Source organism: Trichosurus vulpecula, chromosome 6 (assembly GCF_011100635.1).
Source record: "Trichosurus vulpecula isolate mTriVul1 chromosome 6, mTriVul1.pri, whole genome shotgun sequence".
In the NCBI taxonomy this organism is placed as follows: domain Eukaryota; kingdom Metazoa; phylum Chordata; class Mammalia; order Diprotodontia; family Phalangeridae; genus Trichosurus; species Trichosurus vulpecula.
Window position 1 is genome coordinate 59555352 of NC_050578.1, and position 19116 is coordinate 59574467.

The window sequence follows — 19116 nt, forward strand, 5'->3', positions numbered from 1 at the left end:
AGAAGAAACATGCTTGGTTTACTGATGGGACAGCAAAATATTTAGGACAGAAGAGACATTGGAAAGCAGTAGCCTATAACCCCTGTACAAGGAGAACTCTGGAAAGTTCTGGGATAGGTGGAAGTAGCCAATATGCTGAACTGATGGCAGTGCATCAGGCCATCAGAGCAGAGAAAGGAGGACAGTGTCATATATTTACTGACTCGTGGGCGGTAGCTAATGGATTAGCCACGTGGATGCCTATATGGAGGAATCAGAATTGGGAGATTCATGGCAAACAAGTTTGGGGTAAAGAGTTATGGGAAAATATATGGGACATGTCTTTGGTTACAGATCTGTCAGTTTTTCATGTTGATGCTCATGCAACCCTGACCACACCAGAACGTGAGTACAATGCACATGCGGATCGACTAGCAAAGATTGCTACTGAATGTATTGTCCCTACTCCGACTCCAACTGATGACCCAGCCTTAGCAAGATGGGTCCACCAGACTGCTGGCCATTTAGGGGTCCAGGCCACCCATCGATGGGCACAGGATCGAGGTATCAGTATTTCTCATGCGTTGTTAAAACAAATAACAGAGGAGTGTTGTATATGCCAATTAGAAAAAGAACGAACTCTTCCTAGGATAGTTACTGGAGAAATAGCAAGGGGAAAAGTTCCAGCCCAAATTTGGCAGATAGATTATATTGGCCCACTACCCCAGGATAAAGGATGTAAATATGTATGTACGTGTGTTGACACCTATTCAGGTGTACTAGTGGCTTGTCCTTATAAAGACGCAACTCAGAAAAACACCTGTAAAACTTTAGATATTGTAAGTTTATATTATGGAACCCCAATGCAGATTCAAAGTGACAATGGGTCACATTTCAAGGGCAAAGAAGTGAAAAGATATTGTGTGTTGAATAATATAGAATGGATATATCATATTCCATATTACCCACAAGCATCTGGGCTAATTGAAAGAATGAATGGATTGTTGAAAGAACAGCTGAGAAAATTAAGCTCAAATAATTCATATCGACATTGGAAGGATAATTTGTCTATTGCCTTACGTAATTTGAATAATAGGCCCTTAGGGGGGAGTACACCTCTAGCCAGAATGATGACCCCAAATCTGCAGATCAGAGAACAGCAAACATGTGAGATCCAAAACATTGAATTTTGGACTGTGAGGGAAGATGTCCCACTACCAAGTCCAGGAACACCTGGTTCAGCAGGATATGATTTACATTGTATAGAGAATTTTAGGTTAAATAGGAAAGAGATAAGAAAAACCCCTACTGGAGTATGTATGAGAATCCCCAAGAATCATCTTGGACGGATATTACCTAAACCAGGATTAGCGGCTCAAGGAATACATGTATTGGCTGGAGTGATAGATTCTAATTATCAAAAAGAAATTGTTGTGACACTCCAGAATATGGGTAAAAAACCTGTACAATTTTGTAGAAATGATAGGATGGTTCAAGTCATTATTATCCCCTGTGAAAAAATACCCTTTGTGAAAACTGACCCTCCTCCCAAAATAACTACTAGAGGGGCAAAAGGGTCTTGCTCCATTGATAGAATAAAGTCAGGAGCTAAGGTATGGGTAAAACGGAAGCCAGATGATATTCCAAAGGCTGCAGAAGTTATAGCCCATGGGAAGGACAAAACTGTAACAGTTGTTTATTCAGGGGAAAATAATTACCAAATCGTACCCCTGAACCATATATTTTACCGTGAATAGGTTATAATAATAGATTCACAGACTATTCTTTTTGTCCTTTGTTTTGGCTAACCTTGTTGCTAGTTTTGTTTCCTTCAGGCTTAAGCACCCTGCACTTTCCGGTGACTGCCTAAGCATGTAGCATTCTTGGAATTCCTGCCAGCTCGTTAAAGAAATGACCTCTGGAATGGGACTTTTTGGGGGCAGGGCCATCTCTACATCCAATTTCAGCATGAAGAAGCTATGGAAAATGAGACCTTCACCCCTCACCCCAAGATTTTGAGCCCCAATCGTTCAAGGGGGGTGGAAATGATGATAGTGTTCTGTTTACTTATTTTGTGTTATCCTTGCTGTGTTGTTTTATTGTTATGATATTATTGATCCTATGTAGTGGATACAAGGATTTAGGGGTGGACATTTGAATTGTTGATAATTGTTTTGGGGATGATTGATTGAAGAGATTATCTTGCTGGGATCTAGGGGTGGATCACATTTGAATCGTTAACCAATGTTTGGGAATGTCACTGAATGATATGTTTTGCTTTATAATGAATGATATGTTTTAGTTTCCTTTGTAGTTGGATCACAATGTATGTTCTAGGATACATGGCTGATTAGATTATGTATCCTATAACAAGGGGTGGAGTGTAGCCATAATGGCTTTTGTTTTCTTTGAATGGCTCAGCTTGCCTCATTGAGCCTCTGGACACTGTGGCTTGCTCTTCCGGGGCAGGAGGCCCGGGGAGCATGCCGGGAAGCAGACAGCTTCCTGTGTGAGGAGTCATGGGGCTGGCTGAGGGGAGGTGTTAACCTCTACCCTAGGGGGAGGGGCCAACTCAGGAACCAATCGGCCCTGGTCATTTGGGCGGAGCTTGATGATGTCAAAAACCCTATAAGAGGGGAGAGGACAGCTTGAAGATTCTCTTTCCTTTTTCGGTTGGAGCCAGCGACAGTTACGACAGTTACGTCAGTTACAGCGACCGTTACATCGTCAGTTACAGTTGCAGCTTCAGTTGCAGACACAGACACAGCTGAGGCAGGAGCTGCCAGCAGCAGAGCTGACCTACGGGAGGAAGCTGAACAAAGACTTCAGTCCAGTGGGTAATCTTATTACCATAAAGGGGGAAACATGATTTTGCTTTACGCAATCATGTTTCTCTGTAGCCTCCTGGTTACTCTTTCAAGGCGTACTTATTGGGCCTGGAAGATTATGATCAACATATCAAAATGGGGCTTCTGGTTTATGGGTTGGTTACTGTGGAGCCTAAATAAATGTTTTGATTCTTCTGCCTTCTACTTTGAGAGTTTCTTATATCCGGCGGTTCCGAACCTTTCAGACATGTTTATGATCCTCTTTGAGATTATAAACTCGGCCCTCCTGATACACTAATTTGATGAATACAGAAAAGAGCAGAAATATCTAAATAAACTGATGCAAAGTAAGTAGAGAAAATTATACACACATATTTGCATATATGTATATGCATGTATATGCGTGTATATATCTATGCATGTATATATGTACACACATGTGTGAGTGTGTATGTATTTTTGTGTATGCATATATATTTACATTTCATATATGTATATGGAAAGAGAGAGAGAGAGAGAGAGGGGAAGGAAAATGAAAAGAACAACTTTTAAAAAAAATCAAAAGTGAATGTTGATAAATTACAAGGAACATGCATGGTTCCAAAGAAGAGCCATGAGAAGAGGCCTGTTTCCTATTGCACCTTTTGCAGAATTGGAAGGTCCATGAGTGTGGTACATTGCACATATTTTCAGACTTTTTCAATGTATTTATACATTTTGCTGATTTCTTATATGTCACTCTGGGATGGGGGCAGGGAAGGCACACTGGGGATAATTTTGGTGAAGTAAAAAAAAATCAAAAGCCATTTCAAAAGTTTATTTCAAAAGATTTAGCATTTGTTTTTTAAAATCTCCATTTGTGCTAATACTGTTCTTAAAATAGAACCATAAAAATAAAACTTCTAGCAGGCTACAAATGAATGTAATATTTAGCTTTTGGTCATATCTATTCTTAGTGCTTTTCTGAACCACCACTGAGTTGGACATTTTTAAGAAAGTCTAATAATCACTAGGTAATTGTGTATTCTTTAAACCAGTCATGCAAGAAGTAACACGTGTCTGGTATTAACCTTGTGATCCTACATGTCTTAAATGTAATAATGAATAATACACTATGAGGTGAGCTAGATCAGTGTTATGTTGTTCATATTTATATAGCCCCAAAGGAAACTTTCAGATCTTACCATAAATCACAGATTCAATAACATTATATTTTCAAGAAACAAGTGTTTAAGTAGATTAAAAATATCTGTTTTAATGGTGGAAGGAAATGCAATCTAGTTTGGGCAATGAATGGGTTATATTTCTGGAATACCACTAGTTATGTAATTGATTTTGATCCATTAATAATAATAATAGCAGCATTTAAATAGCACTTTATAGTTAGGTCTAAAACTGAGGCAGACAGAAATTAAATGATTTGCCCATGTTTTCTAACCCACAGTAGGTCTATTCCATGAGAGGAAAGGGATGAGAAAGAAAAGAATATCTCACATACGGAAAAGATGCTATAAATAAAAGCTTTGACCTTTTGTGATGCATAAAAAGAGAAAGAGTAATAACAAACACAATGGAAATACAGGAAGAACAAAAGGTCATATAGGATGTAAGCTTTTTTTGTTGTTGTTGAGAAGTAATTTCATCAGCATAACAGTAATAGAAGCATAGGTTTGGGGCATCTAGCCTGTGATGGCATCCATGGTTTCCCTGACTTCCTAGATTTCTTCTTTCCTCCTAAGTAACTTGATTGGCTCCAGCTTCCCTGGCCCAGGGACATAAAAGTTTCCTGAGACCACATAAGTTGCCCCTGCTAATGCCAACAAGGGGGAGCAGATGTGCCACTGTATCCTTGATTTTCATCTTTTCTGTGTTTGGACAAAGAAAACTCCCTTTGTTCAGTGACTTACAAGTGTCTTATTTTGCTCCAGCTTCAAATCTGAAAAAAGAGGTTGCTGGTATTGGAGTAGGGCCAGATAGTCCAGCTCATTTTTTACAGACCAGATAACTGAGGAACAGGAAAAATCAGTGGGAGGAAGCATAAAGTAGTCCATAAAAACCTGTCAGCTTTAGAGAGACTTGGGTTCTCCTTCTACCTCTCAAGTACACTGGCTGCTTGCCCCAGGCCAAATCACTTAACCTCTCAGCAGCCCCAGGCTATTCTTTAAGAGGTCAAGTTGCTAAGAAGGTGGCTATCTGTATTGCTAAGAGTTTGCTAATTGAGGATCCCTTAAACCAATGAAATCCCCAATGTAATTCCCAAATAATAAGAATAGTAAATAGTAACTCAGGTTCACATAGTGCTTTGCATAAATTATCTCCCAGTGAGGAAACCCTCCCCACCAATACATTTCTTCGATTTATAGTTTTAGCGAGGCCCTTGAGGGCAACGTGAGGTTAAAAGACGGCTGATATATGTCGGATTTATGACTTGAACCCAAACATTCCTGACCCTGAGGTTGGCTCTCTATCAAACCTAAATTGACTCCTTCATTCAGAGACAAGGAGATTATGAATGTTATGCCAAGTATGGGAGGCCAGGAATGCTTTAAGACTTTTAGGATGTTTGGCACCAATTGAGAATACTTACAATAGTAACAATTGTAATAGTAGCAAAAATAATATTTGTGATGATAGCTACTTACACCGTCAAGTCTTTTATCATTTTTAGGTATTTTCATATACATTGTCTCAAGATTTACTTACAGAGACAAGAGACATCTACAAAAGAAAAAATTCTGTACTATTTAAATGTTGTGTGTTGCTTTTGTAGCATCTTCTCCATCTCACACAGCTCAGCTGAGAGATCTGAGGGAATGGCAGCACAAAGCAGACTGCTGTGCCAGCTTATTGGAACTAGACTGCATGTCAAATGGTAATTAGACACTGAAATAAACAAGACTTGGCATTAGAAAATGGCTGTACATTGATTTTCTTTTCACTTTTTATTTATTAAAATGCTATAGGGTAAAGAGATAACCTTTCTTCGGTCAATATTTATTACTGATTTCCTACTTTTAACTGGGAACAGCAAGCACCTGCAAATGTGGATCAAAAGGCTGTCTTTCTGTAAGACTTCTCATAGGTATTCCGTGCTATCATCTAATCTTTACCTTAATGCCCACAGTAATAATAGCTAGCATTCATTTAGCCCCTTAAAGGTTTGCAAGGGGCAGCTAAGTGGCGTGGATAGATTTCTGGGCCTGGAGTCAGGAAGGTTCATCTTCCTGAGTTCAAATCTGGTCTCAGAAACTTTCTAGCTGCGTGACCCTGAACAAGTTACTTAATCCTGTTTGCCTCAGTTTCCTCATCTGTAAAATGAGCTGGAGAAGGAAATGGCAAACCACTCTAGTACCTTTGCCAAGAAAACCCTGAATGGGGTCAAAAAGAGTTGGATACAACTGAAAGGACTGAATGACAAAAAGGTGTGCAAAGCACTTTACAAATATTATTTCAGTTTATTCTCACAACAACCCTGGGAAACTGTTGAGGAAACCAAGTCAGGTGGAGGTTAATTACTCTGCTCAGGTTACGTAGCTAGTTAGTGTCTAAGGCAAGATTGGAACTCGAGTTTTCCTGACTTTAGGTCCAAAGCTCTATCTACTGCCTCATTTTAAAAAATAAAATAAATGAAAATTACCTAGTCTTCCCTTTGCAAAATGCTAGAAAAGTGAAATACCTTGAACTTTTCTTGGGATGTAATTATAGCCCTTGTTAAGTATCTGAAGGGAAAACTTGGAAAGAAAAATATTTTTTAACCATCACTAGAATTGGGACCTAATAGGATTGACAGGTGATCTAGAAGGGAGCATTAGGGATCATCTCATCCAACACCCTCATTTTACAGATGAGGAACAGAAGAATTTGAATGGTCATAAGTAAAGCACAGGGTGATATGGTGGGTTTTTGGCAAAGCTAGATTGGGAATCTTGGTGCCCTGATTGTTCTGTCTGAGTCTCCAGTTCAATGCAACATATTTCCTCATGGAACCATGAAGTTTCAGTTGTTCAATAACTTTGCACAGAAGATAGCAAGACCGAAGTTCCCATAAATGTTTCAGAGTTTGTTAGCTGAGATTTCACACCCAGAGTCGCACACAACCCACAGGCACTTGTGAAGCAAGAGGTGGTATGTTTTGTTAATTCAAATCCCAACCCTTGCGAACATCTGTTCTACTCCACATCATAAAATTAAAATGCAATAATCTTAACCTATACCTACTTACATCTGACCACTTTGTTATCAGTTTCTTAATATAGGTTCCCTGCTAAATGATCTGGTTTGTAGATTACAGTATATCCACCATTAGTGCCAATACCATTAAGCTGTTTTCTATCAATTAGCTAGTCAATCTATTGCCTTCTAAAGCTATTTTCTAAAACATATAACAATCTTACCACACAGTCTTAGGAAACTCCAGCCATGAGCTTCTGTTGTTTAGTGCTAATTTCTTTGAGCTTACTAAGAGAAATTGCCATTGACTGCTTCCATTAGGAATCTATTGACCCTTCTCCGCTGGAGCATCCTGAGAAGAAATTCACTAAATGTGCCCATATTTCATCTTTTGAATGTCAAGGTGCTATTGGCATGCTGAAAGATATGGTTTATTTAATTCAAAATTAAAATTTTATAGGCTACATTACCTAAAGCAAATTGCTTAATATATTTAAAGGAACAGCTGCTTTCTAAGTGTTTGGTATCCTTGTATTTGAGGCCTAAATTAGGCTAAACAATCAACGGAATGGCAAACAGGCTGGCTTCCTTATGCTGATTTGGAGAAGCAGAGAGAGGCGAAGAGAGAGAGGAGCAAGTGTAGGTAGGAGAACAGAGGTGCCCCCAAGCTCATCACACCATTCCAGCTGGAAAAAACTTAACTTTCAAATAGAAAACATCGATTGTTCTGACAAATGTCATATGGCTACAAGGAGAACTTTTCTTCTTACTCATCACAGTTTAAACTCTACAGCATAGGAAAACTCAAAGCAAATTTTAAATAATAATTCTATGTTATTACAATTTGTCTAAATAACATTTAAAAGACAGGTTTAACTTTGAGCTACAAACTTCACTTACTATATGAAAGTGTCTTTTCTTCATGTTCTTTAGACTTTTTCAAAGTACAGTGTGTCTCAAAAGCCTCAGTGAGGTTTTAAGCTCTTAAAGTTTAATAAAAGCTTAAAACTGCACTACGACTTTGGGGACATGTGTCTAATCCAAGTAGCATGTAAGATTTTTTTTAAAGATTTGCAGCTTTACCTTAGATTTATGCCATGCATGTTATAAGGATTTAAAATGTATTTGAGGAGGAAAGAATGGTCTAGGTTATTCCATTCAAGTCATATATATTAGGTCAAGAGAGCTTTAGTGACAATTAAAATATAAAATGTATATTACTAATAGGTAAAATCTTGAGTCTTTCTCCTAGTTATACCTTTTTATTCTCTCTCAACTTTCTTTACAACTGTCTTTTTTTATTATTGTTGTTACAAAAATCTCTCATTTCCCAGAAGAAACTTTAGTATATTTCACTGTATAATGATCACAGATTTTATGTCAAATTTTCCACAAAATTGTGGGGCCATTATGTGAAACTTTAAAAATTGTTCTGGTATTACTTAAAAATCATTTATTTCTTAATTGTCTTTGGTGCAAGATTAGGATGCATGGAATACTCTTGAATATATGTTAAAATTGGGAAGATGCAAGACTTACCACATTGTGTGACTTACTCACTGTAGCTTTGCCTGCCCACCCACTCCCTGGTGCCTAGGGCTCTTCATTGGGTTGAGTGACAATACTATTAGTACTGCAGCACTCTAAACAAACCACACAAGTTGGTTTTCAGAAATATACTTCCAATGAATGTGTACTGAGAATTCCAGGCCCACAGCTCACAATGCCCAACACATAAATGCCTATCCATATACTCCTGGTGGATACATTGCTGCCCTGTTTACCTTTTAAGTGGTGTAATGAACAGAATTATACCATGTAATAGTGTAACACCAACGATGCTTGCAGCTGCTGTAAAAGTGTAAGACCCACAACACCAGCACACGGGAGGGCTGCTAGCATAAGTTCTTTGATCTACTTTTCTAAGGAAAGCAATTTTAAGGAGTTTACAATCTCACTTTAATTAAACATACATATATCATTCACTTAGTTCAGGGGGAAAAGTCAGCACCCTGAACTTCAGAGAAAACACAAACAGAGATTATATAAAGAGAGCAAATAACCCAAATCAGCAGGTAGGGGTTCTAACCATCTGTCCATAGCAATACATACATAGTTACCAGAGAAAAGCACCAACACCTGGATTTTCAAAACCAGGGGGCTCCTTAACAGCTACCCAGAGTTATGTCTGGCCAAATCACAGGAATTCTCTTCCAATGAGAGGGAAGGAGAGGGGAGGGGAGGAGAAGAGAGGAGAGGGGAGGAGGGGGTGGGAAGAGGAGTGAAAAGGAAGAATGGGATGGGAAGGGAGGGGAGGGGAAGAGATAATTACCTATTTCCTAGTTGAACTATTACAAAATCTTCCTAATTGTTCTCCCTGACTGTAATCTGTCTCTCCTTCCATCTGTGTTGCACATTGTTGCCAAATCAATCTTTTTAAAGTCTCTAAGTACAATGCTCCAGGGTCACAAACCTTCTATGGCTCACCATTGCCATAACAATTAAACTGTTTTATATGGTATTCAAGATCCTCCACAGCCTCACCTACCTGTGCAGTCTGGTTTTATTTTTCATAAATAGTGATCTGTCACTACTATATCTCCATACAGGCTTCATTTTTCTCATCTGCAAAACAAGAGTGTTGGACTCTTGTATTAGGTTGTATGTTTCTTGAAGAGAAGACATGCATCTTATTCATGTCTTTTTGTAGGTGCTTAGTAAGTATTTGTTTACTTCATGTATATGTATATATATATATATGTGTGTGTGTGTGTGTGTGTGTGTGTGTATTTCTATTTCTATTTTGACTATCCTGCAAACTTTCTTTGTTTCCTTTTCCAACCTCTGTTTCTACTACATGCTCTGTTTTCTGCTACTCCATGTGTATTAAAACACATTGGACACATTGCTTACATTCAAGTTGATCATAAAATTTTCAGTTTCCTTTTTGTCCACAGGATTAAAAAGTTCTAGTTCTAGATTTTGTTTTTTGGCTTTTTTGTTCAAAAGAAAAAAAAAACACACACACCCAACCCATCTATGTCATTGGGCTATAAAGTGTAGAAGTGCTTTACATTTTAGTGATTTAAGAAACACACTCCTCAATGTTGGAGACTGTTAAAATTTAGCTGTTTTTATATATCAACATATGTTTGTATGTATTACTATTGATACAAGGCCATATGCAGCTGTGCAAAATATACAGCTGGAGGAGGAAATATTTTATGCTTTAGGCCAGTTTTTTCTTGTCTTTTGGGGAATAATTTATTTCTTTTTAAATTGTAAGAAATATCTTTTTTAATAAAACCATAGACCCTTATTAAAAGAACTCTACATAAGGAAGTATCTTGAAGTAGTCTATTTTGTACATGAGTGTCAATAACTCTAATAAAGGGACTATATATTGTTTTGAATAAAGGAATAAGCTCCTTCTGGGGATATTATCAATCCACCTAATACCAATAGAAATATTCTTATTTGATGGTCTTTTTCTTAATTTAACACCTTCAAATTATTTTAAAAGACAAACTTTTGACACTACAGGGGTTTGTGACTTTATCTGTAGTTGGATTGTTGCAGATTGAAAACTGCTGAAGCTGAATAAATTCATCTGGTGGTCAACTAGTTGCCAGCCCTCCAGGGCTGTCACTCTCAACTTTAGACATCAGTTGCAAAGGCCCCTATCAGCCCATCCCATAAGCACTCCCAGCTTTTGAAAACCTACTAGAGTTTATGCTCCATTGACATCAAATAATTGATTTTAACAAGTATTTATTCAGTACCTACTGCAGGCTTTGGAGCTGGAGATAAAAATCCAATCCAGATCCCCTTTGAAAAACTGGCATCACCTCAAAATCATAATGATAAATCAGGGCAATTTGTCAGGCCATGCATGGATACTTGTCAATGGTCCAAACGTGTATACATCACAATTTCAGCCTTCTTTAATGAAAGTGAAACCTCCTTCAATATGAAAATGAAGCTAGTGTGTGAGAGTTGGAAATAACACCTGGAACCCGTGCGGAGATCCTTCACGGTGCTGCTGGGTTATCTGCCTTTATTTATTTATTTTTCTTCTAGAGTTTTAGCTGAAGCTGGTAAAGTACTAATATTATTCTCTATTCAGAGGCTCTGTACCTAATATTAGTCACCATTTGTATAATAATAACAGCTAAATCACTATTCAGTATAATTCAGGGAGTGCAATCAGCTCTCTGATTATACTTTGCAACAGAATAGCATTGAGAAAAAACAGCAAGCTCTAGCAGAAATAGTGGGTAGGAAGGGTAAGATTTTTAAAAAAAATCTTTAGAAAAGAATGCTTTCCTATTTTATGCTTGATAATGAGCTTCAGCCATTTATATCCCACTGCCACTGATAGACAGGGACCTGTCTAACTTCACATTTGCTCTGCTAATTGAATGATCAATTATTAAAATAGATGATTCTCACTGCCATCCTCTATGAAAGCCTTGGTCAGGGCCCCAACTCCAGGAATATCAATTCTGTTGTCTTGTAGAACAAGGAGCAGGATAAAATCTAGACTGAGGACTGAAGATATTAACTGATCTGGTCCCATAAGGGGCTGCGGTTTGGTGAGCAGCTACTCATGCTGCTTTCAAGTCTCATGAATTCTGATCATATCCAAGAGACAGCTAATCTCACCTCATAATCTATTTTGCTGATTAATTCATTGGCAAGTACCACTGTGTTCCTGACGAACATGCACTTTGTTAGTTAATGGTTTTTAATGATTGGTCTAAATGCATTTCTTCCCAGCTAGCCAAGGAAGACCTTCTCCCTGGGTTCTCTTAGCCTCCAGATGACTTTTTCAGGAGGGGGTTGGTGGGGGGGGGGTAGAAAAAAGGGGCAGTAGGGAATACTGGTGCCAAGGGAAATCTCAGCTGACAGATGGCAGATGCATTCTGTATCTAGGCACTGCATTTAGATGGGCTAATAGTAGCTGAAGGTCATTCTGAGGATTTGCTCCTTCTAAGGTAAAATGACTTTCAGCAAAGCGCAGCCTTCATGGTGCATGCCTCTGTGAGCAAATATCTGCCCACCGTAATGATAATCTTCAGAGGAGAGCTTCCTAAGGAAGCCTGCATTAAGTAAACAACTCTTGCCAATTGGTACTATGTTCACAGCTGCCATTACAGCTATTACAGTGGTTGAGTATGAGATTATACATCCAAAATACTTTCCTTTCTGCTGTTATTCAGGCCCAGATCAATGAAAAAGTCATGCAGCCAAGAGTTCACAAAAAAACCTTTGGAAGTATGCAAAGAGGTGTTGTGGTGTCATACACTTCCCAGGTGTGAAAAATAATTACAGACTTGTGAATGCTAATGAGAAAACAAAAATAATTGAATTGGGAATTTTGCAGGAATAAATCACTATAATATGATGTAAGATGGCTATACCTAATGTGGGGCATTTAAAAAAAATCTATGTATCTATGTATCTATCTGATACAATGTTCCTAGTATAAGCCTTGAAGCAAGAAGTAAAGGACTTATAGCTCTTTGGCTTTATCAGGTGTTTAGGCTCACATATTCCTAAAGATGCAAAGAAGAAGTCCAAATGCAAAGGGAAATAAAATTCTCTAACAAAAATTTGGATTAAAGCATTTGTGTGTGGGTTTACTTCCTTAAAGGACAGAACATTTGTTAAGCAAAACAATTTCCTTTCAAGAAACCTCTGTTAATGCTTTGGTGGATCTGTGGGTTCACTGATGTGGGCTTGTCTTTCCTGTTTTACTGCACATTGTAACCAAGCCAACTTTTCTTGTCTTATGTGATTCTTGTCTGTATTCTCACTTAGATGCTACTAAGAGTACTCACCCAATGTGCTAGATACTTTTGCTAGGTCTTTTTATATTTGGATATTTTAAATGTAAACCTTCAAATACTCATTTGTCTCATCCCTCGCTCTTACCACATGACTGGTTTGCCCCTTTTTCTAATCCTGTTTCCATTGTTAAATTTATTACTTAAGGGTCAACGCTGAAAAAAAAAAACGATACAGTATACTTTCACCTGCATCAACAAGCATTTGTTAAACATCTACTGTGTGCCAAGAACTACGCTAGGTGCCAGAGGTACAAAGACAAAAATGAAAAGCATCTACCCTTGGTAAACTTATATTCTATTAGGGAAAACAATGTGTGTGTGTGTGTACTTATTTTGTGGTTGTTCAGTCATTATTCATGTCCAACTCTTCATGACACCACTTAGGATTTTCTTAGCCAAGATCCTGGAGTGATTTGCTATGTCCTTCTCCATCTCATTTGACAAATGAGGAAACTGAAGCAAACAAGATTAAATGACTTGCCTAGGGTCACACAGCTAGTAAGTGTTTGAGGCCAGATTTGAACTCAGGAAGATGAATCTTTCTGACTCCAGGTCTGGCACTTTATCCACCGAGCCACCTAGCTGCCCTTTACAATTATAATTATCTACAAAATCTCATAAAACCAAACATAACATGCTCGCTATGGGAATCAGAAAGGCCTTGTGTAGAAAGTGATGTTTAAGTGGAGTTTTTTGTGGCTCTCCGTTGCTCTTTGGGTCACTCACAGTTTTTATTATTCAGAGACTGGTGTTCAAAGATTCATATGATTTCAAGATTGTGTTGCCTGAATTGTGCATTTCCTTCGCGTATACTTGGTCTAGTCCAGTTGTTACCACGATTGTTTCTTCTTAACTGTCATTTCAACTTCCTTTTATAAGTACTGGGGTGAGCGGAGGACTGAGGCATCCAGGTAAAATGTGGCAGTTCCTCCATCACTGAAGATGAAAATAGATTACGGTATTGTGGAACTTTGAAAAATATGAGGTTTTTTGGTCCTCCATCAGATTCACTTATGAATATTTTTGGGATGAACTAGCTCAGGTGGGTCTCAAGCCAAGTTTTTGTAGAGTTGTTTTCTCCTCTCAGTATTTCACAATTTGATGGGGTTACGTTGCCTCCAATCTATTATCCTTCTCTGTAGCATTTTTACAAATGAGTTTGTGTTCTAATCTGGTAACCTTGGCTTCCATGTTTCTTAGCTTGGCAAGGAGAAGAACTATTTCCTGGTGAAGGCAGGATCTAGGATATTTTGACTCAATAAATGCTTTTCCATTCCATTCTTTGTTGTGGTGCCAACTACTTTACATTGCTTCAATTTTAGAGGAAGTAGTCAATAGTATTCCATTTTCTGTTTTTGGCCATGACTGGATCATTTGAAGAGGTTAGATTGATGCAATTTTAACAAGGTCATGGGATTTTTTTTCCTCTTTAGCCCTTTTTCTTTCTTTCTTTTTTTTAAAATTTAGCTCTTTTTCTAACTTGATATTTTTTTGACCTTTGCTACAACTAAGGAATTGGTCTATGTACAGAGCTGATTCTGACATAACTCCCCCAGCATGAAGTAGTCATTTCCTAAGTAAAAATAGCTATATCTTTACATTAATATCTTCATTTATGAAGGAAAGTAGTTCAGAACAGCTAAAACTTACATTTAAAAGTACCTCCAATTTTGATTAATGATAAAAAAAATCAATGATGGATGTATTAATTCCCCTTTACAGGGCAGCTAGGTGGCTCAGTGAATAAAGCTCCAGCTCTGGATTCAGGAGGATCAGAGTTCAAATCCGGCCTCAGACACTTGCTAGCTGTGTGAGCCAATTCACTTAATCCTGTTTGCCTCAGTTTCCACATCTGGAGAAGGAAATGGCAAATCATTTCAGTATCTTTGCCAACAAAATGCCAAATGGGTTCACGAGGGGGTGAACACACCCCAATAACAACAAAATATACATCTATATCTATATAAACATTTACTTACATTATTTATTTAGGTATAATTATACATACATACATATGTATACAAATACATATGCAACAATTTTCCCTACTTCTGAGAATCAAAAACATTAAAATTATCTTCTGCATTGACTGTTTTCTTTTTTCTAGGATCATGAACTCATGCTTGTTTTGAGCTGGAGGGATGATATAGTGAGAGACATAATTCAGGGAGGGAGAGTAGGAAAGTGGGAAAATGACAAGAAAACTACAGAAATAAGGAGCGGAAAGAAGATAAAGAAGCCAATTATTCAATGATCAACTACAGACTAAGAAACTCCTCTCCAGGCAAAAAAGCCTCGAAGTTCATTTAAACCTTAATGAACTTTACATTTCAAATCATATCTAGCAAAAGCAATGATCAGGTTACACAGCTAAATCTATAAGCATTGATTTTGCCCTAGCCATAGATGCATTCATTTAAACTATTGGAAAACTGCTAAAATAAGGTTATTATATATAGTGAATGGCATGGTCGGGTTTTTTTTTAAATATTCCTAGCTACAGCAGGATGTAAACACTTTAGGAGTGTGTAGAGATTTTTTCAGAGATGCTTTTGTCCACTCTTCATTTCTACCATCTCCAGTTTTCCAGAAGGCCTTCCTATTCCCTGAACAGAGTACTCTGCTTTCTAAAAATCACAGCACACATGTGCAAGCTTTCAAAGGGTTTTATGAAGAATCCCCTCTGGGATTCTGGAAAGCTTGCCTTCCGGTTAGAGAAAGCAGAAGGGCTAAAATGGACTATTACTTTCAGTGAAAGATTTACCCCATTCCTCCTGGAATCTGGGATTTAGTTTCACATGACTGATGAGAAGCGAAGTTGGTCCAGGATAGATAAGTGCTCAACAGATAGCTGAATAACAACAGTGCTTCTTCTTAGTTACAATAAGATGTCTCTAGGAACATCAGCTCTTGGGTGAAGAGATGTCATCATTTCAAGTAGATTTTGTTCTTTCTTACATGTGACTTCTGGGGCATCTTTGGTGGATAGGGTCAGCAGCTGTGATAACAGTTATAAATAGATGCTTAGACTTGTCTTTTTCTGGTGTAAAAATGATATGTTTTTGTTATATTTTTCAATTTATTCACTTTGCTACTCCTTCAATAGGATGCTGCCAAGAGTATGGAACTTAATGGTTCTGTTTTGATAATATGCTTATGTTACTGACTTTATTTTAATGTCTTAAGTCTTGAAATAATGCCTGACTTTTTTGGGGGGGGGTTCATTTTATTGGAAAAGTGATCAGGTTTCATGCCCACTTTCTATGACTCTGTGAATGCATTCTCTAATTTTAAAGATAGTTGTGATCTTAAATCTTCTTTCATACTTGGTATATGTACTTTAAATAATCAAATTTTAGTTTATCTTGAAAGTAATTTGTTGAGAAAAAAATAAAATAAATATAATTTGCATATGTTGGCATATTTAAATAGCAGAATTCAAAAGAAAGTTTAAATATGAAGAGTCATTATGACTGTCAATTATGGTGTCTCCTTATGTTTGGTGACCTAAGATGTTATTGAATGACTGTTTTAGATTGAAGTCCTTCAGTATGAATGACAACAGATCTGGGAATTAAATCCCCAGAATTATGGCTCTTACTACTACTTTTATGTGTGACAAACAAGTCTCTCTTGTGAATATCCTGTAGTCAAGCCACACAATTTATTCAAAACTCATTAAATTATCATCTCTAATTTTTATGATTAAGCATTTAGCTTCAGCTATTGCATGTAGCTAATAGCACTGGGCCCAGTTTAATTAACTTAACCTCATTAAAGAAACTATCTCTCTCTGAGGGACCATGTGACAAGAACGATGTAAAAGTTCATATTTTCCTCCCTCAAAAAGTGATCACACCAATTGAAATGCCCGATTTTAATGCTGAGCTGTGGAATAGATGATTCCCATTAAACCACATTTGTATGGTCCTAAGGGGGAGATAGCGTCATATTTAGGGGCTGTAAGGTTTTTGTTCTAATGCACAACATCATTACTGTTTATGAGTATAATCTTTAATGAGTACTTTAACAACCTTTAAAAATTTTAATATATCATTGTTAGACATCAGCTGATGAAGAAAAAACTATACTTTTGTGGAATATAGGGATGACATAGATGCCTTGTTCCAGAGTATGATTGTTGATCTTTATTGAATATACAACTCTAAGAAAGTCACTTTGGAGAGCAACATTACAGCCTTGGATGTGTTGACTAGCTATTTTTGTGGAATTATTTATGAAGATGCTGAATCACATTCTAGTCAGAACAGATCTGCTGTCATAGAGAAATGTGTGTGGATAGTATGCTACTGAGAGAGAATGGACATTTCGAGTATGACTGTTCTCACTCGATTCTCTGAGCTCATGATTTCGAGATCATGCTGTTTTTAAAAGTGCATATATGGCTTTTTCAAATAGAAACCAAACCAAAGCAAAACAAATCCAGTTCTGTTAATTAAGTGAAAGTACAATACTGAGATCCTTGGAGGGGAAGGTAGATTAAGTAATAGGAGGGTAAGGTAGCACATAGAAGTAGAGGAGTCAACAGGGATAGGAAATAAGAGATATTCATGGACACAGAAACAAAGATCAGGAGCAGAATTTGTTAGGAAAAGTATATATATTGACATATATATATGTACGTATATATGTGTGTGTGTATATATGTGTGTGTGTATATATATATATATATACGTATATATGTATATGTGTATGTATATATATCAATATATCCATGCTTGATTGTAGTCTTTTGGGAGGGTTGAAAAGGGGGGAAAAGAACAAAGTAAAAAGTACACAGCAGACAACAAAAGAAAACTTATAAGGAGCAAAGAAAAGATACGTCTCAACACAACACATAATATTTATTACATAGACTTTCTAGAAACGGAAATTTATTGTTATATATTTTGAACCTTCTCTTACATTTGCCTGTGCACATGCCATTTTTCTTTTCTTATTTTGCATTTAAGTTTTAATATTTAAGTTATAATATGTTTCTTCTTTCCTTATTGTGTATTTAAGTTTTAGTACTTAAGTCTAAAATTATAAAGACCAAAAAGTATAATACTGAGCAGTGTAGATTTTACAGAAAGACAATCTGTCTCAGTGATTCTGGCTGCATCTCATATCTCATTTTTTTTGTTAAACATTGGAGATTTAGTTTCTCAACTTTTAACTCTGAAACTTTGGGAAGACCATCTACAAACAATGTATGATGCATTTAGGTGGCACAGAAGAAAGAATACCAGACATAGAATCAGGAAGACCTGATTGCAAATTTGTGCTCAGAAAACTTGGTAGCTGTATGACTATGGGCAAGTCAACCTCTCTGCCTCAGTTTCCTCATCAGTAAAATAGTGATAATAATAGTCTCTACCTCCCAGGGTTGTTGCGAGATAATATTTGTAAAGATTTTTGTAAATTGTAAGGTGCTATAAAGCTATTATAATTAGCTATCATTATTATTAATAGCTAAATATCTTAGCAAAACAACATGATAGCATGGGTGGGAAAATAAATGAGTAAAATTTCCAAAAGTACTATATTGTAGACATGAATATGGCAAGAAATGTAATTTCTGTTCTCTCCCTGCACTGTGCTTAGTTAGCAAAGGAAAGAGTGTGGTGCAATGGGGAAAAAAAAAGCATTAGCTTTGGAATCAAAGGACCTGAGTTTGAATTCCGCCTTTGTTGTGACTTTGTGCAAATCATTTTATCTCCCTGAGACTCCTCTGTAAACTATGGGGGTTGGAGCAGATGATCTCTGAAGCCCTTTTGGCTCTAGAACTGTGATCTTATAAAAGAGTCAGAGCTCTCTTTCACTTGGAATCTCCTCATGCAAAAAGTAAAATGAATTCATTTTTACTGTACAAATTTCCTACTGAATAAAGCCAACCTGTCATTGCTGTGTGTGTTTATATAAATGCATCTTTAAATTTTATTACAGAGGGATTCTCTGATTGCACTGTGGTTGTCAGTGTGGGATGGCACATACAAGTGAGTGAACAAACAAGGAGAAATTCTTTGTTTTTGTACCATGTAGCACTTGACCGTGTTGTCTGGTGCCAATCAGCTGTATCCTTGGGATTTCAGGTGAGCACATTTCACTCTGCTGTCAGCTTTCTGACAGAATTAGCTACTCTCAAGACCACATTCAAATAAATAACAAGTATGGATGCAAGGGCCTTCCCAGGTCCCTGAGATTGCTTGCAGCTTGTGAAAATATGAACAACAGCTTCTTTCCAGTGAGGAATGTTTTTCTGTTTCTCCAAACAGCCCATCATT

At 37.2% G+C, this 19116-nt stretch overlaps 1 protein-coding gene across 1 annotated transcript in view; it reads right to left on the reverse strand.

The window, feature by feature from the left end:
* The window catches only part of UNC5C (unc-5 netrin receptor C), a 438193-nt gene that overhangs the window by 214882 nt on the left and 204195 nt on the right, over nucleotides 1-19116 (reverse strand). The window lies entirely within an intron of this gene.